This window comes from Onychomys torridus, chromosome 1, assembly GCF_903995425.1.
Source record: "Onychomys torridus chromosome 1, mOncTor1.1, whole genome shotgun sequence".
Lineage (NCBI taxonomy): Eukaryota > Metazoa > Chordata > Mammalia > Rodentia > Cricetidae > Onychomys > Onychomys torridus.
The window spans coordinates 40115910-40139863 of NC_050443.1; the positions used below are offsets into that span (position 1 = coordinate 40115910).

Here is a 23954-nt window from a genome sequence, read left to right on the forward strand (position 1 = left end):
TAGTTTTGGTTTGTGATTTGTCTGGGCATTTTAGTACATAGCTGGTAGTTATCTTCTAGCACTAAGCCCTATGTTGGATTTGAGTCAGTAAGATATGAATGAGTTAGCTACATTCATTAATCATGGCACATGGCATGAGGAAATAGATTCCCAAAACTAAGTTGTCCTTATCTCTTTTTCCATGATTTCCCAGTGATACACTACCACACCTGCTGTCCACAGTGACTTTGACTGCTATGTTGCGGGTCTGCTGCTTACCTATAGCACCTCCCATCTCATCCCTGAATGCCAGGAACCTGTTCACTGTGCTAGGTGTGCCTGAGATTGTCATAGATGGTTTCAGCAGTGCCTTACTGATCTCATTTAGGCATGTGATCACATAGCTGCATCCCGCAGAGAACCCATGTGCCTTCTCTTAGAATTCCATAGACGTAGCCCAGAGTCGCATGTCTGAGCAATGATTTAACAAACTAAGACTACTGAGAATCACACACACACCTCATAGCACCACTGCATATTTATAACCCGCTGAAGGCAGGAAAGGCCTTGCTTGCTTTAAAGCACTCCTGGGAACAGCAGGTTTCAATGTGTACAGTTAAATGTATAAACAGGTCTGAGGATGAGGCATGCAGTGTCCCCTCCAGGGGGACTGAAAGAAGAAAAGACAGAGCAGGGCAAGGGTTGTCTTCTTCAGTCCCCACAAAGTCCAGGCATGGCTTCTAGGTACAGGCATGGCTTCCATATACATAGCATCGTCCTACAAGGCTGCTTTGTAGTGGGTTTCCTCATGAACCAAAGTAAAGAGCAGATGACAGCAAAACAGGCAACAGGTGTTTTAAAGCTGATTAGTCTTAAAATACCACCTTTTGTGAGCTGACCTTTATTTTTGCTAGGGTTTTTTTTTTTTTCTTTTCAATTTTATCAACACAGTTAAAAAGCTGTAGCATGTGCCCAACACAGCTGCCTCTCAGCTTGCATTAGAAAACATTCGCAGGAACATCCTCTTGGGAAACTTTCTGTAGCATATCTTCTCTTTGGACAACTGTGTTTTGTCACAGAGACACAGAATCTGCCATCCTAGACTTGCTTATTTTCCTCCATTTCATTTCATTGAGGGTGTTCCCTCAGGGCTTGGGTTTTCCCAAGCATCAGACTTATGAAATGTAGCAGTATTTTACATATAAACAGCTTTTCCTTAGTCTCAGGCATCCTGTATATGTAAGGCATGTGGAAATCTAAAGTGACTATTACGTTATAAAAGAGGATGGATGAGAGAGAGTCACAGGAGTAATAGAAATCATTGATTTTAATTCTAGATTTCAACTACAGAACAGTGAAACAGATGACTCTCCATGCCCTTCCCACTGCAGTATAAAATCCAACGTGTCAGCATGTGGTGCTTGCTCCAAACCATGTCTTTAAAGGAATGGGCTGTGCAGGGTTAGACAAGATCACTGCTGAGCTTCATTTGCATTTAAAATTCTATGACTTCATTACAGTTTACGTGTAGACTGTTATGTTTACTTGGAAGGGTTCTGGAACGTCGTACACCTCATCTGGTATAGAAGGAAGGGTGGGGAAGATGTTAAAGGTGTTAAAGCATACAAAAGAAATGCGTGGATGTGTGGATCTCACTTAAAGATCTCAGGAAATCCATGCCCATCAATGGGAAAGGGGCAACTAAAAAATAGTGAACAAATCAGTAAACAGGGCATAGCCTCTACATATGTGCCGCTGTGAAAGCTTGCCTTGAAAACGTGAGTGTGAAGTAACTGAGACATTAGCTGCACTTCACAGGGTAAGAGTGGCTGAAGGTTGACAGGTCTTCCAACGAGGAGTTGAAAGAATAAGAAAGAGAGAATATGGAAAGGTGGGAGGTTGACTTCAAACATCTTCCCAATGAGATATTTCCACTCGACTATAGGGAATAGAGTGAGTACTGAGTGGGTGCAGAATTTCGGACCCTCCCAAGGGGGTAGGTGAGGGTCAGAGCCCACAGTGGGATGCCTGGGGAGGTAGATGACTCTTTAATTCTGGAAATGTCTGCTTTGAGATTATACCTTTCATAAAATGATATGATATGATGAATCTCCAAATCTGGTGTTTGGGGAGTGAGATTTTTAAAAGGAGATATTTGGTGCAGAATGAGACAGACAAGGTACTTCTGCATAATGTCAGGCTGGATTCTGAATTATACAAGAACACAGAAGTTTCCTCCCTCACACTTTTGTAGAGACATGTTTGTGAACCACCAATTGTCCATTTGTATGTGTGTGTATTAAGTGGATCATGGAATTTTAATAGATTATTAATTCTAGTCCTACAGCTTTCTCCCCCTCTTCCTCTAGAAAAGGTTTCTCAGGGCACTGATGTTTAAGGTAATTCCAGAAGTGAGCGGCCAGGTCAAAGGCATGTCTGAACCTCTGAAAGCTGAGGTCCAGTATTTGGACGACCATTATGTTTATGAAACCACACCCTATGGAACTTTGTGTTAAACTACCTAAGTGACCTATGAAGTTCCTCATTCAGTGTCTAAGTTTAATTTACTTTGATTTGAACAACACTGGGGCTCATTCAAATGGGAAATCAGGGTGGGCATTCATATGCTTTCACAGGGAGATTTTGGTGGCATGGCTGTATGTCTGAATTTTGGCTCAGGAAGACTTAAAGCCTGCATGAGCAGCAGCAAGTTGAGCATGCTTCCAGACTCTGGAGTCCACTCCCAGACTAGACAACAGCACTGATCCATACTGACTGCCTGGACATCCTCTAATACACCTATGTTGAGAATCAGATTTCCACAGGAGTTTTGTATAAGCCCTGTCCCATCCATGGCATGGTACACATATATTATTACAGAATGCAGAAAAAATGCTATTGCCCAGTCATAACTACTGAATTATTGGAAAAATAGAGGGGAAATGGCATTGGATTAAAAATGGACAGAACGCCTTGGTGACTCAGCAGAAGGTCTGATTGTCTGTTGTCAAAAACTTATGTAGGCTGATAAAACTGTGTCCACAATGCTGCTCTGGTCACAGGTCTTATCCCTGAATTTTTATATGCAAATTCAAATTCATAAAGTCTGTTTAACTGAATTGTTATTTGTGCATAGAGTTTTCTGCCTGAAATATGATTTTCTCACCAATTCCACTGCTTAATAGGCTTAAAATTACTGTAGACTGTGGTCTACCAGTGGCTTGTTAAAAGGAGTTTGCTCCCTTTCATTATTTTTTACTCTCTGCTTTGAGAAAAGGCAGCCAAAACCTCTTTCTATTCCTGTGACTTCTGGCTGATCTCTTCCTTGTGCAGAGAATTCAGAAAAGCCACATGTCAGGTGCTGTCCACTGTCCATGCTGGAAGAGTGGGGGCTGTGTCCTCTGGGAGCAGTGACCTAGTCCTTCTTGAACAAGGCTCTTCCATGGTCTGCTGCAGAGCTAAGCCCATGCACATAATGGACTAAAATGCCCTAGAGCATTCCTTCCCTCTGAGATTCCAGAAGTCTCTGAGCCATTTCATGCAGGGCTCATGGACACTGACCTTGACCACATTGCCATGAGCCCTTAGTGTCAAAAACTTGTGTGCATGCTATGAGTTCCTTGAAAACACACTTTAAAATGTTCAGATAGCTACTTATACATGCATAAATGTGGGCCAAAACTACTATAGAATAAGGAAAATTCATTTAAATAAAGAAAAAAAAGGAGATACTGATAACAACAGAAGGTCATGTTTTCATAACTGATAAACTAGAAGGCTAAGGAAAAAACTGTGATTTAAGAATTATTGAATACATGAGAAGAGTCTGGCCTGAGGATAAAAGCTGGGAAATGTTCCCACTTAAGGATAAGGACTTTCATATTTGATGTTGTTATGGACCTGATTGGGTCTCACTCAAAACTTGTATGTTGTGGTTCTAATTGCAACATCTCAGAATGTGTCTATATTTGAGGATAAGATACTTAAAGAGCTGTTTAATTAAAATAATGTCATATGGCTTGGTCTTTATCCAATATTGATGGTGTCTTTCTATTTGGAGAAGAAGAGAGGCCACAGGAGAAATCAAACCTGTAGATACCTTGGCCTCAGACTTCTAGCCCGAGACATGGCACATTTCTGATGAATAGGACCCTCAGCCCCAGTGCTTAGTGCTTAGGAGTGTAGACTGCTCTTCAGAGGCCTTGAGTTTTGTTTTCAGAATGCAAATCAGGCAGTCCCAGCCTCCTGTAACTCCAGATCCAGAGATTTGTTGCCCTCTTCATCATCTACAGGCAACTAGAGAGTTGAGCCACTGCACATATCTCAGATAGCCCCAACAGTTCCCGTCCTCTAGACTCGAGGCCAAGAGGAAGCCCCAGAGTCAGCCATATGCACAGGCCCCCACACAGGCATACACACAGTTAACAATAAATCTTTAACAAAAGCCTTCTAACCTATTGCATGTCACTGTGGCATCCTGAGCTGACTCATGTGCACAGGCTGACTTCAAAGGCTTGTTAGATCTCAATTGAGCCAAGCAACATGGGAATAAGAGTAATGGAGTCTGACCTCTTGCAGGAGTAGAACTACTGCTTAACTGGAACAATTGAGGGATATCAGTCTCTGTGAGAGTGGAGACTGTGTGCCTGGGTGCATGGTGATCAGGGCTTTATAGGACAGACGAGGGAACTTGGGTGGTAGTGGGGTTGTTTATGGCTCCAAGATCAAATGAGTTCAGCAGATGTTCTCATTGCTAGGATGGCTTTCTTGTTCTTAGACTTGTGCTGAGTGGGAATGTTTTTGTTTTGTTTTTCCTCATCTGAGGTTTCTAGTTTTAGGTGGTTAACCCTTTACAGCCCATCAGTGATGATGTCCCTGGAGGCTGTGGAGGACTATGAACCTCATGGAGACTTAGCTGCAGAAGTGCAGTGGCTGGAGTCATCAGTCTGAGGCTATCATTCAGCACTAAAGCTTCTGCTGAGTATGCACAGGTCCTGGGTTCAATTCCCAGTACCACAAAAAGAACGCAAAACAATATGGGTGCCAAGGATAAGACAGACAAAGAAGCAAGAAGGCTTCAGCAGGAACAGTGGAGACCTCATTTAGTACATTTTAGTAGTGTGCCAGCAGATGATGTGATCTGAGTAGGAAAGCCAACATGATGGAGAAGCTGTCTAAGAGGTAAACATTGGGGGCACTTGTGATGTTGTGTTCCCCAAAATATTTGCACCCTAATAAACTTATCTGGGGTCAGAGAACAGAACAGCCACTAGATATAGAGGCCAGAAAAATGGTGGGGCACACGCCTTTAATCCTATCACTTGGGAGGCAGAGATCCATCTGGATCTCTGTGAGTTCAAAGCCACACTGGAAACAGCCAGGCATGGTGACTCACACCTTTAATCCCAGGAAGTGATGGCAGAAAGCAGAAAGGTATATAAGGAGTGAAAACCAGGAACTAGAGACTGGTTAAGCTTTTAGGCTTTTGAGCAGCAGTTCAGTTGAGATTATATTTGGATGAGGACTCAGAGTCTTCTAGTTTGAGGAAACAGAATCAGGACAGGAAATGGCAAGGTGAGGTGGCTGTGGCTGTTCTGCTTCTCTGATCTTCCAGCATTCACCCCAATACCTGGCTCTGGGTTTGATTTTATTAATAAGACCTTCTAACAATTCATGTTACAGGCACTGAGTTATAGCTGGAAGTTTTCCTGTGTCCCACCTAGTCCTACAGCCACTCAGACCCAAGTAAACACACGGAGGCTTATATTGATTATAACTGTTCAGCCATTAGCTCAGGCTTATTACTTACTAGTTCTTACATTTAAATTAACCCATAATTCTTACCTATGTTTAGCCATGTGGCTTGGTACCTCTTCTCAGTTCTGCCTTGTCATCTTGCTTCCTCTGTGTCTGGCTGGTGACTCCTGACTCAGCCTCCCTCTTCCCAGAATTCTCCTTATCTGCTTTCCCAGCCTATACTTCCTGCCTGGCTACTGGCCAATCAGCATTTTATTTGTCAACCAATCAGAGCAACACACATTCACAGCATACAGAACAAAATTCCATAGCACTGAATCCTACATAGGGTAAAACGGGAGACAGTGTATGGCTGGAGACACCCAACTTGGAAGGGCAGGAGAAGGTGCTGTGAGGAGGAGAGCTCATTCTTGAGTACATTTTCCTATAGTGTAAGCTTAAGCTTTCCAGGATATGGGGAACCAAAGATCAAAAGTGGATCTGCTTTCAGTTAACACAGGGGCAGGAGTCAGTCTGAGACTTGGCTTCTTACCAGACACAAAGAGAACAAAACCAGGCCCAGGAAGGCAGAAACTGCAGAACCAGGCCCAAGAAGGCAGAAACTGCAGAACCAGGCCCAGAAAGGCAGAAACTGCATGCTCTCACTCACTTGTACAAGGGAAAGGGGCCATTTTATGAAAGTAGAAGGTAGAACAACGATCATTAGAGATTTGGGTGGGGAAGCAGGGTCAGGGGAGGAGGGGCTAGAGAGAGGCTGGACAATAGCTGCTGGAGTGCAGTTAGATGATGGGATTAGCTCTTAAGTTCTACCGCAGAGTAGAGCAAATTCAGTCAGAATTCTTAGAAGAGAGGATCTAAGGCTCCTAAGCTATAGACATGGCGGTTACCCCAATTTGATCCTTATGCATTATATATGTGCATTTGATTATAATAATTCTATAACCCATAAGTATATACACAAAATTAATCCCAATTTAAAAAAATGTTTAAAAATAGATACAAGGAAATGTCACGTAACATACACACAGAAGTTCTAAAAAATACTATATCAAGTTTCTGAAAGGAATTTTTGTAATTTATCACTGACAAAATGGCTGGATTAGTTGACAAGGCTGTCATGAAGCAAACACAACAGATTGGCAGCTTAAATCAGATTTTCCTTTCTTACAGTTTGACAGCTGGAAGCCTAAAGTATCTCAGGCCTGGTTTCTGCTGGGCCTTCTCCTGTGGGCTCACAGACGCTATCTTCTCCCTGAGTGTTCACATGGCTTTGTTTTTGTGTGTAGGTTCTTGGTTGTGTCCATGTCTCCCCTGTGTGTGAGAACAGCATTTCAGTGATCCATCCCAAGGGCATCATTTAGCTTGCCTGACCCTTTAGAGACTCTTTCTCCTAATGTGGTCACATTCGGAGGTGATGGGGATCAGGAGTTCACTGAAGTGCATTTAATGATTTCCTCAACAGCTGAGAAAACTAGTTGACTCCATGTGTGTTTCAGCGGTTGTTTCTCGAGACCAGGCCAGAGGAGACAGTCTAACAAGAAAACTGAAACTGCCTGCATTATATGAGGCTACCAGGCTGGAAGCATGGCCTCATTCCTATTCAGGCTCAGAGGCCACACGTGTCCCTGCTGGGCAATGCTGAGACAGGACCTCTTGTGCACTACATGGGAAGTTGTATAGCATGGAATTGCTTCCCTGTTGTCAAAGAGAGGTCAAGGATGCCTGGATGTCAAAATGAGAGCAGGAGGGCAGGGGTAGACCTCCATTTGTGTGTGCAGAGGGACAGCAGAAGCACTTGATGAAGAGGCTTTGGGAGTCTAGTGAAAGTCCATAATCCTGTTTATTGGGAAATATCTTCTAGTTAGACTTTAATCACAATAAATAAAATACCAAAATCAAAGACCAACCTTGAAAGCCATGAATGGGTAGTGTCAAGCATGCTTGAGGCCTGGGTTCCATCCTAAGACTGAAAAAGAAAATTAACAACTAGTTATACATTAAAATGATGTTTAATAAAATATACTTGGACATTTAAAAAGACAACTGATAAAAAACTGATTATGGAGGACATAATAAAATACATTTTTGTATTACAGATAAAGTTAATGGAATAATAAACTAAGACACAGTCTGCCAACCTTACTAATTACAAATAAAAAGAAAAATAACATTTTTTGTAAGACTCCAGGAACTATATGCACACAAGTAAAAACCACATTCAGAGTCTTCCATCCCCAGGGTCTCCTTAAATGACCAATTATAAGGTTGCATCAGGAGAGGCTATGCTGTAGGAGCCCATTTAAAATCCCATAGAGTCCTTGTATATATTATGGCTCCTGAAGCCTTCAATGTCTCTGTTATTAGCCACCTGTATGACTCCATAATCTGACTCCTAAGGTGGGAGAGTGACACCTCCTGTCTCAAAGCGTTGTTGTGTTAACCATCTCATTCATGGAGATGTCAGAGGATACGGTGGTTATGTCATCAGTCAAAGATGTCACCTGCTATTGTATTGATCAGATGCCATTCCCCCTTTTTCCTATGAATACATTAGATGAGTTGGGATTCTGAAAAAAACAAAAACAAAAACTCCACTGTAGTTTCTTTAAAAATCATGACTTAAATGGGTATCCCAGAGTTAAGCATTAAAGTGATATATCAGAGCCCACATGGCTTGGGTCCTTGGGTGTGGTGAGGGATTGAAAAAAGGACAGACACACAGATACACATGCAAGAAAACTGGGAACAGGTGGAGGACTGTTAATTGTTGGAGTGGCACCTTCTAACACTGGCAGACCAGAACCTCAGCATTTCTGTTAGGTACAGCCCAGGAGGAGGGATTAGCTAGTCTTAGTAGGAGTTGTCCATAAGCCAGCAGCCTCAGAATGTAAATAACTTGGAGGAGGAAGCTGCACTTTCTAATATCTGTGCACACTGGTCACTCTTTCATAAGCATTAGCATTCAGACTTTCAGGGATATCATGGCCATCCCTCTGATCCTTGCCTGGGTAAAGCTTTGCCGGTCCCTTGTGGTTGAAGTCCCCAAATGGCCATGCTTCTGCCAACAATGTACATTCATTCAGGACTCCACTCACTCAGGGCTTCCTCAGCATCCTACAGCTGTATAATTGTTGAGAAAATGACCAGTCATAAAAGCCCAGATCAGTTAAACACATATTTATAGAAATTTAGTAATTAATGTGTGTAAATATTAACTATTAAATTTATGAAATTGAATAACAAAAATCTATCTGAGTAGAAGATCTGTTTTAAATGATAATTTAACAAATAGAACTTGAGTCTAAAATCTCGTATCTAATTAATGAAGGCCACAAAGTGCTGTGGATATCGCTCTGTGTAAATAAAATTCTGATTGGCCAGTGGCCAGGCAGGAAGTATAGGCGGGACAAGAGAGAAGAGAATTCTGGGAAGTAGAAGGCTGGAGAGAGACACCGCCAGCTGCCGCCATGAGAAGCAACGTGTAAAGACACTGGTAAGCCACAAGCCATGTGGCAAAGTATAGACTAACAGAAATGGGTTAATTTAAGATAAAAGAAGCAGATAACAAGCAGCCTGCCACGGTCATACAGTTTGTAAGCAATGTAAGTTTCTGTGTGCTTTCTTGGTTGGGTCTGAGCGACTGTGGGACTGGCGGGTGAGAGAGATTTGTCCTGACTGGGCCAGGCAGGAAAACTCCAACTACAAATGGCGCCCAACGTGGGGCAAGAGTTTCCACCTAAAACCTGAAAAAAAAGATTCTAAACGGAGCTAAAAATAGCTTCCTAATTGTCTCTCTCAAGTTAGCGGCAGCCTGCCGTTTTGAGCTACTATGGCGGGTTCCTGGCGTGTGCGTCTGACCTGTAGTGTGGTGGGAATGAGGAGTCTACAAGCGACACTTTACTCTGCTGCATGGTGGATTTAACCTTTGCTAGTTTAAAAAAAAAAAAAAAGTTTCTGGGCTATGCGCTGCATTGATAGAACTGCTTCTGATAGTTGATGGTACACATGGCTCCAGACCCAGAGCTGTCAGCAAACTGTACCACCGCCATGTTGGGAAGCTGAGGTGGGCGGAGCCAGCAGCCACAGCGGCATTTCAGTCTTACAAAGATGGATATTACACAGAGAATCTGGTTTGCCTTGTCTTTGGGATTTTTAACTACAGAAAAAGATTTGATCATAAAAGCTGTTGAGTTAAACAAACATGTAAATTTTAAAGGTACCTTGACTTCAAAATTTGGATATAAGGATATGTTGCTTTGAAAAAGAGTCTCTGCTTTTATTTCCACAGAAAGCCAGAGGCTGTGGATTTGTTCCAGATTAAGATACATCAGGTTTGATCAGCCAAGACCACCTGAAAGGTCTCCGATGACACCATGGCCCAGATGATGCAACATCCAGAATGGTTTCAAGGCAACTGGCTCAGAGGTTCACCCTAATGGACGACTCCATAATCCTAAAATTTTCTTTGTGTCCCCATAAGATACAGCGCCCCCCTCCAGCAGGAAGTAGTAATAAAAACTACACCCACATTCCCAAAATTATCAAACTGGCTTTGGAGATGGAATTGGCTCACTCCTTCTCTAAACCCAGACATATTGCTAAAAGAAAAGGTTAAGAGATTCTTATGTCCCAAATCAGAAGAGCCCTCTGGTGTGGGACAGAAAAAAAACAATATTTTTCTTTAAATCAGGTTGATTATAAATATGATCTCTTTCTAAAGAAGAAAAGGGGATATGATACAGATATAATAGGATGAAAGGGTAGATTAAGGAACTTATTTCTAAAGAGCAACAACTTGTTTAAAATGTTTTACATTGGTATAGATTTTAGTCTATTGATACAAAGTTAAAGTTAATTTTGTTATACTATGTATATATTTCTACTCGTGTTTAAGGTATGTGTTTGTATAGCTCATTTAAAATTGTAATGGATAATTAAAAATAGATTAATAATTAATCATCTATGATAATCATACTCATAGCCATGTTAGTTAAGTCTTCTAGGTATACATAGAGATATTTCAGATAGATAGGTAATCTTCAAATACTTCAAAGACCTTCAGAATATGGCATTTAAAATATTTTTAAAATTTAGACTTTCTGGACAGTGAGACATGTCTGCTCCTGGCAGCACCAATTTACTTCAGAGAGGAGAATGGGCATTGAAGACATTTCATATCTTATCTTCACCTTTGCAAAAATAGCCATTTGGGCAAGAAACTGTTCTTGCCTGGACTGCTTGATCAACTGGACATGCAGGACCCATAGAAAGATGACCACTGAACTTGGCTTGACAAAATGGTCCTTCAGGTTCCTGCTTCGCAGAGGAAACTGCCAGACATTCTACAGGACACTGAGAGAAGTAACCAAGAGACTCTATCCCTGTGGGCTAAAGAGAAATGCCCCAACTTTACAAAGGAACATTAGGTGACTGTCCAGGCTGCCAACTGTCTCTGTCTACTCTTGCAAGACTCCCAAAAAATGCTTGCATCCTTCTTCCGGTTCTCAGGTAATATTATATCCTTCTGAGGTCTTTGATGTGGTTAAAGACTAGATAGTTATAATTTTCTCAGTTATGATAAAAGATAAGTTAGATATAAAACCTTGGACTCACAAATATAAGATAGATAGGATACCTTCTTTCATATTGTAACTGTAATTCTTGCTTGATAATTGTTTTGTTATATGTAATTTTACTATGTAAAAGTTAAAACCTTCCTTAAAAAAAAAAAAGAAAAGGGGAAGTGCTGTGGATATCGCTCTGTGTAAATAAAATTCTGATTGGCCAGTGGCCAGGCAGGAAGTATAGGCGGGACAAGAGAAAAGAGAATTCTGGGAAGTAGAAGGCTGGAGAGAGACACCGCCAGCTGCCGCCATGAGAAGCAACGTGTAAAGACACTGGTAAGCCACAAGCCATGTGGCAAAGTATAGACTAACAGAAATGGGTTAATTTAAGATAAAAGAAGCAGGTAACAAGCAGCCTGCCACGGTCATACAGTTTGTAAGCAATGTAAGTTTCTGTGTGCTTTCTTGGTTGGGTCTGAGCGACTGTGGGACTGGCGGGTGAGAGAGATTTGTCCTGACTGGGCCAGACAGGAAAACTCCAACTACAACAAAGTGTGTTGAGATGTGGCTGAGAGGATTAAACATAATTTTCTTTGTCTTACACAAGAGGTGGTAAGACCCTGGCTCATCAGTTTATCATTTATGATTGACCACAATCTACTTTTTTATTATTAAACATTTAAATGTAATTATTACTAGAATTAAAAGTTTTAAAAATAATTGTACTAATAAGGGAGCAAACAGAACATAAACAAACATTATACAAAGACAGCCACATAGCATGTCAAAAGTGAAGTATCCAAGCAAGGTGGAAACACAAGTTTTGTCTGGACTTAGCTTTTAAACAGGAATGTAGAAGAGCCAAAAGTAAACTAGAAATCCAAATAAATCTGGATAATAAAATGGAAATGACTGTGAAAAGGCAGTGATACATGGTGTCTACATATGATAGAGTTAATGCTTAACAGGCAACAGAACAGAGACAACACAACAGTCATTTCCAAAGACATGATCTCGGAAAATTAGCAGACTTACAATCTTTCCTAGTGTCTATTGGGAATACACATTCTTTTTAAGACTACGCAGAATAGCAAAAATTCCTATACTGAACCATGACTTAATAACTGTGTGTTTTCAGGTCTGTCTCTGAGTACAGTATACAAATGGCAAATTAAAACCAGGAGAAATGGCTGGCCTTGTAGTCTAGTGGTAGAGTACACACTCTGAGTGTGTGAAGTATTGGTTCTATCTCAGGCAGTGCAGAAACAGGGGAGAGAGAGAGAGAGAGAGAGAGAGAGAGAGAGAGAGAGAGAGAGAGAGAGAGAGAGAGAGAGAGAGAGAGAGAGAGAGAGAGAGAGAGAGAGAGAGAGAGAGAGAGAGAGAGAGACAGAGAGAGACAGAGAGAGACAGAGAGACAGAGAGAGACAGAGACAGAGAGACAGAGAGAGACAGAGAGAGAGACAGAGACACACAGAGAGAGACAGAGACACAGAGACAGCCAGAGATAGTACTAGGGGAAGTAACAATAATATTTGTGGTTACAGCCAGGCAAACAGTAACATGCACCATTCCAAATAGATTTACAAAGTACTAGATTAGAAAGTACCCTACTTTGGCATTCAGACACTTAGCACACGCTACTCACACACCAAAGGCTTTGAGGTGTTGGGCCTTGAGGGTGAACAGGCACTCATTCTTGTCCTGAGACTCATGGTCACACCACAGCCTTCACTGAAGTCCTTGAAGCCACACTTAGGATTGAAATGAAACTTCGGGCATTTTAGTAATTTTTAATTGAAGCAAAACACGCAGACTGCCTTGTAGAACTGGCTCGATGTACAATCTTTTAATTCATAGTGGTTTAAAAGCAACACTCATTCAGTAAAATCTGCTGGAATTTGAATGTTGCTCCATGGTTAGTGCTATGCCATCTGACTCATGATGCTGGACACAGGCAGCAAGCCAAGGCTTCTCAGAGCACTGCTATTGAGGTCTGGCTTGCGCCAGGGCCCAGGCCAGCACTGAGGACATGCACAGCTCTCACTGGCACTTTGGGTTTGTAATTCCTCCTTTTCATGGTGAGTGTCTTGTGGGGGGGCCATGCAAATGAAGGGAGAGGGATTTGAGAAGGATTAGCACAGAGAGAAGGACAGTTGGCTTTTAGATCAAAGAACAGAAGACTTTGTGGTATGCATTGTCCTAGAGAAGACACCAGTAAAAAGAGCAGCACTGCAGGTAGGAGAGAAGGCAGAATTTGGTAGAGAAAGTTCTAGAAGGAGGAACAAGGAGATGCAGTCCAAATAAAGTTTAACACACAAAAGAAGGAAGAAAGGAAGGCCTTTCTTCTGGGGGAGCTGACCAAAGTGGCTGATGTTTAACTGGATGATAAAACCACTCTTGAAGAAGTCTGGCAAAGAAAGAGCACATTCTGAAGTGTGAAGATCAGCAAGCATATGGGAAGGATCTAGTTGCTTCTAGAAGTATTGAGCAGAGTTCAGTATAGTGGCTAGACAGGAGGCCAAGTGTGCACTGGGCCAGGCCATTGTGTCCCAGCATGGTGGGGAAGTGCAAAGTGGAGATGCTCAGCAGTTACAGATGCCCCACCCCCAACACAGGAAGTTTAAGGAAGTGAGTGCTGGCTGTAGTCAGGTTCTATGGAAAGAAGAGGAGAGGCTCCCAGTCTGGAGGATAAACTTGAGAGACCAGTAACCTGCCAAGAGACAAGGTAGAGGTACAATGCCCACCCCCTACACCGTGCACACACACACACACACACACACACACACACACACACACACACAGTGGGCTGAGGTGCATAGTGTGGGTGTGCATTGAGAAAGTATGGAAAGCTTTTTTTCCCCCGGAAAGAATAGGGCACAAAATATTCCCAGTTTCCTCCTTTCTTTTGGTCGGCTAAGATGAAAGAAGATCTGTTTATAAGGTTAAATGCAAGGGGGTGGGGGTGGTGGAAGCCACCTGGATGGCATGTCCCGGAGTGGAACAAAGGCAGATATTTTAGTTTTAGCCTTGGGTGTCTTTCTCTTTCCAAGCTTGCCTTCCTCACTTTGATGCACTTCTCTGTACCGTGATGTCTAAGATGTCTGCACTGGTTCTTAGCCAGCGAGTGTTGCTGAAAGCTGACTCCACTGCTCTGTGCTGGGGAGCTGCTACTGATCCCCAAGGCTACTTCCCGGCTCTGAATCCCCCACCCCCCCCCTCTGAGGTCCCCTGAGCTCTCCGGTGGAAACAGAAAGATGGGGCTTTATCTTTAGGAGATGGGAGGCCCTCCCAGCCACCTCATGAAACAGATTAGAGAATGGTCTCTCTAGGAGGCCCAGAAAATGAAGAATGAGCAATTTTGAATAGGACTGAGAGGGACCTGAGGACACACCATAACGCCGAAGGAAGGGCTGATCTCAAGGGACCCTTTGGTGACAGAAAGGTTGTCACCTGTGCGAACCTGTGGTCAGCCTTCACAGGCCTGCAGAAGGAAAAGCCTTCTTGTCACTGATTGAAAACACAATGTGGTTCAGTGGCAGAGCATCTCCTGCCACAGGGCAAACCCTGGATTCATCTCTAGCACTGGCTCGAAGAGGGAAACAGGACCACCTTTGCTCAGCGTCACTTTTAGAACTGTAGACTTGCTGCCGTTTGGAAAAGAAACAATAGAGAGTTTCAGTCTAAGCTTCAGGCAGGAAGTTTTCTTAGCAAAGATTTCTTGTTGAATAAAGGCCTGTGTAGAGAGAGCCCTGGTCAAGCATCTCCTCCCCACCCTTTGCTTTCTAGCTGCCTGGAAGCCACTGCGTAGTCAGACTTTTTTTTTTTTTTTTTTTAAACTTAAAACTAAATAGTGCTGCCATGCACACCTGTCTCAGCCTTCATCTGTCAGTTTGCATCTTGATTCACACTTTGGCATTCAAGTGTCTTTTGTCTTGTGTAAGGCAAGGTGGTGGCTGGGCTGGGACAGTTTGGAAAGAACCCCAGGGAGACAGGAAAACAACATGTCATGCTGACAGCCAAGCACAAGTTCTTTTCCTGAGCCCTTTGGTAGAGACATGTTGCCTTTCACAAAGCCTTGGGGAGTAAGATGAATGAGTCTGCGGGGAATTAGAAGCTCCTGCTGGACTTGGAGCATTGAGAACTGTATTATGTTGGTGTATTCCCAGAGCGACAGGAAGTCATTACTTTTGGCTCCTGGCTGGGGAAGGGTGTGAGTCTCTGAAACACTAATGCAGCTCCCTCTCTTGGAAGGACAAGGGAAAGCACCAGCCCCAGGCAGACTCCTGCATTGAAGCATCCTAGCATCTAGTTGCTTGCAGGCTAGAGAAAGCTACTGAGTAAACAGCTGTGCCACCATGGCTATCATATTGTCCGAGGGTGGGGTGGGGGTGGTTTTGTTTTGTTTTGTTTTTTTTCTGGCCTGGCAGAAAAGAGCCAGGGATGCCAAGATCCTGCCAGCTGGGTATGTATGCCTCATGCTTGTTTCAGACCCATGTTTTCTGCAGAAATATCACTCTGCAGACTCTGAAAGTTGCATCTGGGCTAGCACTTGCTGAGACTACCTCTAGCTGTGGGCCTGCCTGAGCAAATGCTGCTGCTGGATGGGGCCCTCCTGGAGTCCTGAAATGCAGCAAGTCCAGACAGTTGTGTGGGGTGAAGAACTCCACACAGATTCCAAAGATTTAGAAAAAAAAGATGTGGAGTATTTTTTCCTGGTCTGCAAAGACATATTTTACAGACCTAGAAACCTACCAGTGTGCATTTTTTTTTTTTTGACGGCCTCTAGGATCTCCCTCTACAGGCAATTATCCTTGAGTGCATTTTTCTTTATTGTCATATCATAATCTGATTAGCAGGTGGTGAAGTTGGGCTCTGAGACACCAGAGTTGAATGGGAACAAAGTACAGTGGCACATCTGTATGAAACCACACATTGGAATTCATTACTTTGTATGCTAACCTAAACCACAAATAGAAAAGACTATGGCTGATATTGGGCTTCCCCACCCCCTCCTTCTTTCTTCCTCGCTGCACCTGTCTCCAGCTCTCTCTTCCCTCTAGCTAGGCTCCTTACTTGGGACACTTTGGTCATACTGGCACTGGCCTGGAGTGATTGGTTATCCTGAAGCTCAGTGACTATTAAATGTCTCCCTGAATACCCTGTCCCAGATCCTCTGTCTTGTTAAAGAGACACAGGCTGTCTTGTCAGCCTCCAGTTCAGCAAGCCTCTCTTTAGCGGAGCCCTTCAGCTCCTCTGGATAAGCCACTTCACTTCTTCTCGAAGGAACAGCTCATTCAGCCAAGCAGCACAGCTTCCCCAGAGGCTTCTGCCCCTGCCCCCGCAGGCTGCTGTTCAGGGGCACTCTGTTGGGTCCTTTGTCCACTCGAGGTCCTCCCACACCTTAGGGGACAGTTGCTCCACCAGCATCCCAGCCCCATCCATAGCAGCCATGTGCCAAAGCACTGACATGCTTGTCATTCATTTTCCTCAGTGAGATGCCTGTGGAGCAACTGTCCCCAACCATGATCAAACTGTCTTCATTACAGGTACACAGGAAGGCTCAACAGACATAAATTAATAAATATAGTTTGTTGCTTTTTGTGTAGAAACCACAGGATCATCTCAATAGATACAGAAATGGCCTTTGAAAAAATCCAACATCCCTTCATGATCAAAGTAATGTAACGGGGGTGTTTAAGGATGACGGGATCATGCCTCAACATAATAAATGCTGTGTATGACAAACCTGTAGTAACTGCCATACTAAATGGGGAATAACTGAAAGCATCCCCACAAAGATCAGGCACCAGCATGGGGTCCACTCTCTCCACTCTTATTCAATACACTACTTGATGTCTTAGCTAGAGGAGGGTGACAAGCAAAAGATGTAAATGGGATCCAGATAGGAAAGGCAACACACAGATGAGCAGGCCCTGCACTGTGTCTGGGGAGCACACTAGAGCTGATCCTGGGTGCAGGTGAGCCAGCCCTGAGGGAGTGGAAACAGGAGAACTGACACCCCCTTGTATGTGACCACCCCCCCTTGTATGTACCCTACAGCAATCAGGAAAGAGAGCCCTGCACCTTGCCTGGGAAAAACAGTAAGAGCCGGCCCTGGCAATGTGAGTGAGGGGGAACCCAGATCTGAGGGCCCAAGAGCAGGAGAACTGGCCCTGCTCCTTGATGTAGGCTACATTGGGTGAGTTAGCAGAGGAGGCAGGACTGGAGAGCTTGACCTTGTAGTGATGTTGAGGGAAGGCTGGCAGCTGACCAATCCAGCTACTACCCAGGCCCAGAGCCAGGGCTATGAGTTGACTCACCCCAATATCCACCTCATCTATGAACTGTTGGAGCATGTGAAGGGGATGAATCTACAGATTCAAAGCAGCAGGATCAGCAAGAGGAGCCCCAGTGAGAGTCCATTATAGGTGAAGGAGCAGAAACCTAAGACCTCTAGCCAGACCAATGACTCCTGGCAATGAACACTTGGAAGTAAAGATGAATGGACTAAAGGGTAAACTGTGTGTTTCAACAGACCACATACTACAGCCTCCATGACAAGATTCTTGTCTTTTTGCTTGCTTGCTTGTTGTTTTGTTTGATTTTGGGATTTTCTTTTAAATTTGGTTTTGATTTGGTGGGAGGCGGTTGAAGGGCAAAGGGAAGACATGAGGAGACAAGTGGGATGGGAATGTGCAATGTGAAATCCACAAAGAATCAATAAAAGTAAAAACAGACAAACAAAACCAAACAGTCTGCTCCATGGCAGTTCTGTTTTGCTCTTTTGAGGGCCTTATAACTACAAAGTTATTTTTAAAAAGTGACGCGTGATCCCACTGCCACCCTTCCATTAGTGTGTGTGCAGTTGGCAGACTCAGCCTTTGAAGAGTTCAGGGTGCGCACTGCCCTCACTCCTTGGCTGCCACAGCCATCCACGTCTGTTCTGGATTCGCTATGCAGGCTTTCAGCGGTTTAGATTTGTTGGTGTATTTTAAAAGGCAGCTCAGGGTCGTACTGGATGTCTCGCCTCTTTTTCTGTGTTTAAGTTTGTGTATTTATGCTCTCATCTTTATTTTCTTTTCCTTCTGCTTGGTTTGTGTTTGCTTTTCAGTTTTTTCCTATTTCTTTAAATGATAATCGTACCTTAAAGATCTGTGATTTTTGAAATATGAACATTCAGTTCTATAAACTCCCTCTCAATCTGTGATATGTAGTATTTTCATTTTCACTCAGTTCTGCATATTTAAAGTTTTTCTCTGCAAAGTGTCTTATACACAGGGACCATTTTAAAGCATGTTTTTTTTATGTCAAGCTACATGAGCTTTTTAATTTTTTTAAAAATACCTTTCCTGTGTTGATTTCTAATTTAATTGTATATGGTCAAAATTATGAATGGTAGTGATTATTTTAAATCTTGAGAGGTTTCTTTTATGGGTCAGAATATCATCTATCTTGGTAAATTCTCTGTGGACGTCTGCTGTTCCTGGGTAGAATGTGTTATGGTAGTGGTAAGGTCCAGCTGTCGGACGATACTGTGTGCCACAGTCCAGATGTACTGTGAGTGTAAGGGAAGAGTGACATGTTCAGGTGTAATGAGGGTTTGACATGCTGTAATCCATGGGCACATTTGCCATTCTTACCTTTTGGTTTTGACAGCATTTGTGCAATGCAGTTCCGGGTCTTCTGTTTGGAAAATGCTTATTTAGAACTGCTCCATTAGTGTGCACTGTTCCTCATTGCCTTATGAAGTATAACTGCAGCAGAAACCTCGAGCTGCTGTGTGAGAACTGACCTGAAGTATTCGCTTGTCTTTGGAGTGAGTTGAACTGATATTGAACTTTTGATCATTTGTCTGTGCATTCATCACTAAATTTCCTTTGCTCTAATTGCAGTTTATGTGATATGAATATAGCCGCTCTTTTTCTTTTCATTAGTGTTTGCATGGTTTCTCTTCTATACCCTCTATTTTCAGTCTATCCACACCATTACAGTGGAAGTGAATTTCACATAGATAGAATGTGGCCTTTTAAAATGCCGCTCTGTAACCCATGTTTTTAATGGGCGTATTTAGGCTTTTCACACTTAATGCAGTTAGTGATTGGTAGTGCTCCAATGTGCTATTTTAATTTTGCTTTCTGTTGCTTTTCTCCTTTCAGTTCCTTTATTTCTTTTACCTCCATTTCTTAGAGTTCTTCTTGCATCCTCTGTATATATTGCTGGCAGCTGACTCTCACATAACACTTGCTCCTGCTGTCCTTGGGCATGTGAAAACCTAACTTAAGTCTCTGTGCTCACATCTACGTCACAGTTGTTCTAAATGTCCTTGTATATTTTTGGAGGGTCACATCAAAGTCATATTTTAATTTCATTTTCATTTTGTTGTAGTGTTGAAGATTGAATCCAGGACCTTGTGCATGCCAGCAAGTGTTCTACCACTATATATATATATATTAGTCTACATAAAATTAGACTAATTTTGTTCAATTTTTAATTGACACATAAAATTGAGCATATTTATGTCTTCATGGGTATATGCATTGTGTAATGATGAAATGGAGGTAATTAGTATAATCCACCACCTGAAACATATATGGCTTCTTTGTGGTTAAACATTTAAACTTCTTTCTAGCTACTTACTTCTTTTTTTCTTCAGTTTGCAAACTGAAGCATTTAACTATGTCTTCTCTTCCTTCCCGGCCCCCGGGTTCTTCTGGCACGGTCCTGATGTTGGAACATCTCCTTGCAGGAACATTCTTGACATCTGCTTCCCTTTTTGATTTCCCTCATCTGTGAATGGGAGTTGGAATGGGCACAGGAACCTGCTCTGCTTCTGCTGGCCCGCTGCTTTCTGATGAGAAAACCACACTTTGCCTGCAGCTGCACTGTCATTTCTATCTCGCAGCTCTGAGAATTCTAATCCCATCCAGGAGTTTGCTTTGTTGCCGTGTATTTTAGCAGAGGATCTCAGTGCCTGGAAGAGGACCCAGCACTTAGGTCTTCAGAGCAGTGGTTCTCAACCTTCCTAATGCGTGACCCTTTGATACAGTTCCTCATGTTGTGGTAACCCCAACCATACAATTATTTCCATTGCCACTTCATAACTGTCATTTTGCTACTGTTATGAATCGTAATGTAAATATCTGTGTTTTCTGATAGCCTTAGGTGACCCCTGTCACTCGACCCTCCAAGGGGTTTCGACCCTCAGGTTGAGAACCACTGATTCAGAGTGATTTTTTTTTGGGGGGGAGGGTGTGTGTGTGCAAATTTCAGCTGTTATTTCTTTGAATACTTTTTTGGGGGGGTCTCTTCCCTCATTCTTCTTCTGCTGACACAAGTTAGAGCTTTGTCATGTGGGGCCCCAAGGATTTGTACTTCAGTTTTTCAGTCTGCTTTTTCACTGGCGAGGGACTTTCTGCTTTCTTTTCTGGATGTCTTCTTGTCGGTGGATCTTTCCTCCATACATTCTCTTATATATTGCTGTGCCTATTGGTCGGCTCTGACTTTAAGTATTTCCGTTTGAAGTTCTGAACTCACCAGGCCCACCTTTTAAGGTGCTGATGCTCCTTCGAAGCTGCTTTCTCCCGCTGATTTCAAGTGTGTTTGTAATTGCTTGCTGAGTACTTGTTTAAGAGGAGACCTTGCCTCTTGCAGTTCCCCTCTCAAGCCACTGGGAAGTCTCAGGCCTCTTTGCAGGAGTAAAAGTCCAGGCTCCCGGATGCCTCTCCACGGACTCCACAGGAAGAGGATTTGGCATAGCACAGAAAGGTGGAAGCCCTGGCTCTCTCTGTGGCCTGTGCCAAAGAGGCAGAATGAAGATTGTATTAATAGAACTTCCCTGGAGGATTCGCCTATACTCAGCAGTTACCACTGCCTACCTCTGCTTCCCCTTTCTTGTTCCTTTGGCTAGAGCAGGCTTTCCTTGGGGCCCTTTTTCTTTTGGGAATCTGCTGTCTATTGAGTTTCCCATGTGCCAGCTTTCCAGAGGGATACATGGAAGATGGGGGAAGGCAACTCACTGCCATGCCATGTTTTGTTTTTTTGGTTTTTCAAGACAGGGTTTCTCTGCGTAGTTTTGGTGCCTGTCCTGGATCTTGCTCTGTAGATCAGGTTGGCCTCAAACTCACAGAGACCCACCTGGCTCTGCCTCCCAAGTGCTGGGATTAAAGGTGTGCACCACCACTGCCTGGCATTTTTTTTTTCAGGATTCTCAGTTGCCCTGCTGTGCTACCTCTTTTCAGAGCCTCCTTTGTTTTATATAATTCCCAAGAGTTTTGGCTGTGCTTGGAATGGACCGTATTTTATATTGTGATATTAATGTTGGCCTGAGATCTTAGAGACAAACAAGAAAGGAAGGGTTATGGTTCAACAGTGATGTGTTTGTGTCAAGTTGACAAGATGTGGATTCTGCTAGTCAATTTGACACAGACTGGAGACACCCGTGGGAAAGGAACCTCAATTAAGGAATTGCCTTTGTCAGACTGTCTTGTGAACATGTCTATGGGGCATTTTCCTGATTCCTAATTGATATAGGAGGACTGAGACCTCTGTAGGAGGAACATCTTTGGGCAAGTAGCCTGAGCTGTATAAAGAAGGTAGCTGAGAAAGTTACAGAACCAGCAAGTAAACAGAGGTCCTCCATTTTGGTTTCTGTTTAAATCTCCTGTCCTGAATTCCTGCTTTGGCTTCCCTGGATGATGAACTATAACCTAGGATGAAATAGTTTCTCTCCTCCCCAAGTTGTCTTTGGTAGTGGTCTTTAGCACAGCAACTGAACTAAGATGAAAACATCATGCAGGCTTTCTCTGGCTTTGTACACTCTAGCCTGTCACACGGGTGGGTATGGGTCACATGTCTGGATGGAGCAGCAGGAGCAGTGGCTAGCATTAGTTGAGGGCTCCCTGTGTGATCACATCTTGTTCTAAAGAGTTTATAGATGTGAACTCATGAATTCCTCATAATAGCCTTCATAATTAGTTGCATACCTACCCACACATACCTCATCGAATGCAGATGAAAGCCGTGTTATCTGCTACCTTCTTTAGACAAGAGATGGCTTTAGCTCTCAATTTTACCTTTCAGCCTCTGCTAGCTTTAAGTGAGAGAGACATTATGAGTTGATAGAAATATGACTTCCTTTGGAAGTCTATAGAATGACAATTGCAATTTGACACAGCTGAAGGAAACACCAGAGATTATTTTTGGGGAGAAAGGGGTGATGAGAATTAAACCCAGATCCTCCCACATGCTAGACAAGTGCTATACCAAAGATTTAAATGCTGGCATTGCGTAAAGTATGTGGGGAGTAGAAGATGTCTTGAGTGTGTGTGCATCATTGAAATGAACTCAGCCCAGTGTCCCAGACTTGGACATGACAAAGCCTTCTCTGAATCAGGCCCAGGGAAATGGCAACACGTTCCCCTAATCATATGTAGGTGTTGACAGTGTGTGCAGAAAATGTAGATTACAGCTTCCTCCTTTGGGATGTTTACAGCCTGAGACTGCTCCCTTATAAATGCCTCCTCCTGAGATTAGGTAAACTCATCTCCTTGTTTAGCTGTATACTGTAACCTGTGTCTTCATTCAGCTGTTTACAAAAACTTGCCTTATTGGTGAAATTATTAAAGCCACTCCACATAGTTAAAGGGGAGGTTTATTTTGTGGGGTAATTTACAAATGAAGGGATAGGTTGTAGGGTCTGGCAAAGGTATGGCGCAGTCCGGCGGTGTTCTCTGGAGAACTCTGCTCGGTCTACCTCCAGCGTCCAGGGTCCCGGAACCAAGAGAGACCTCTCCTCTCAATCCTGGGTCTTCAGCTTCCTCCCACAGCTCCGCCTTGTGGGTATGACCATTACGAAGCCTCAATGGGGGTTGGAACTTCCAGGCCAAGGCTGGGATGGCTACCCACTACATTGCCTCATTGATTTAGATGTACAAGATAAACACACTGAGTTTCCAGAGAACTGCTGGTATGTCTCCATCAGAGCACACAAGCCCACTCAATCTGTAAGTGTGTCAGTCCTTTCTTCATTCCCCATTGCCTCAGTTGGACAAATCCCTTAACTGTGCAGATCATAGCAAGCGGCACCCAAACAGTGCCACTTGACTACCGGGAACTCACATTAGTGAGATGAGGGAACACTCCCATGAGAAGCATGAAGAGAAAGGTAAGGAGGAGTGTGAGTGCAACTCTAGGCAATGGGAGTAAAACAAGACTCCAGAGATACACAGTGCACATGAAAACTTGGAGGATTTGAAGGAACTGCAGAGATAAGGTAAAGATATTACAGCGCCATCAATTCCTAGACTACATTCAGAGACTACTTCTGCCAAGATTAGCTGGACCCACCTCCTTGTTCAGTTGTATGCAATAAACCTGTAGCCACATTCAGCTGCATGCATTACACCTGCCTCCCATATTCATATGTATAAAATCCACACCCTGAGTTTCTGGGCCACTGCTGGTGGAGCAGAGTCTGTGTCTCATATAACCACAGCTTTTATGTATGTGTGTCTGTATGTCTGTCCTTTGTTCATCCCTTCACTACCCAAGTCAGGTTTCCAGGAAGTAGCCGCATGAGTTATGGCAAAAATCTTTACAACCTGAATGAAAGATCAATTTTTCCTCACATACAGGTTCTGGGGCCATATTCTTTTG

The 23954-nt window shown here is 43.2% G+C and overlaps 1 protein-coding gene across 3 annotated transcripts in view; it reads left to right on the top strand.

Moving 5' to 3' along the window:
- The window catches only part of Oca2 (OCA2 melanosomal transmembrane protein), a 291349-nt gene that overhangs the window by 266773 nt on the left and 622 nt on the right, over window positions 1-23954 (top strand). The window lies entirely within an intron of this gene.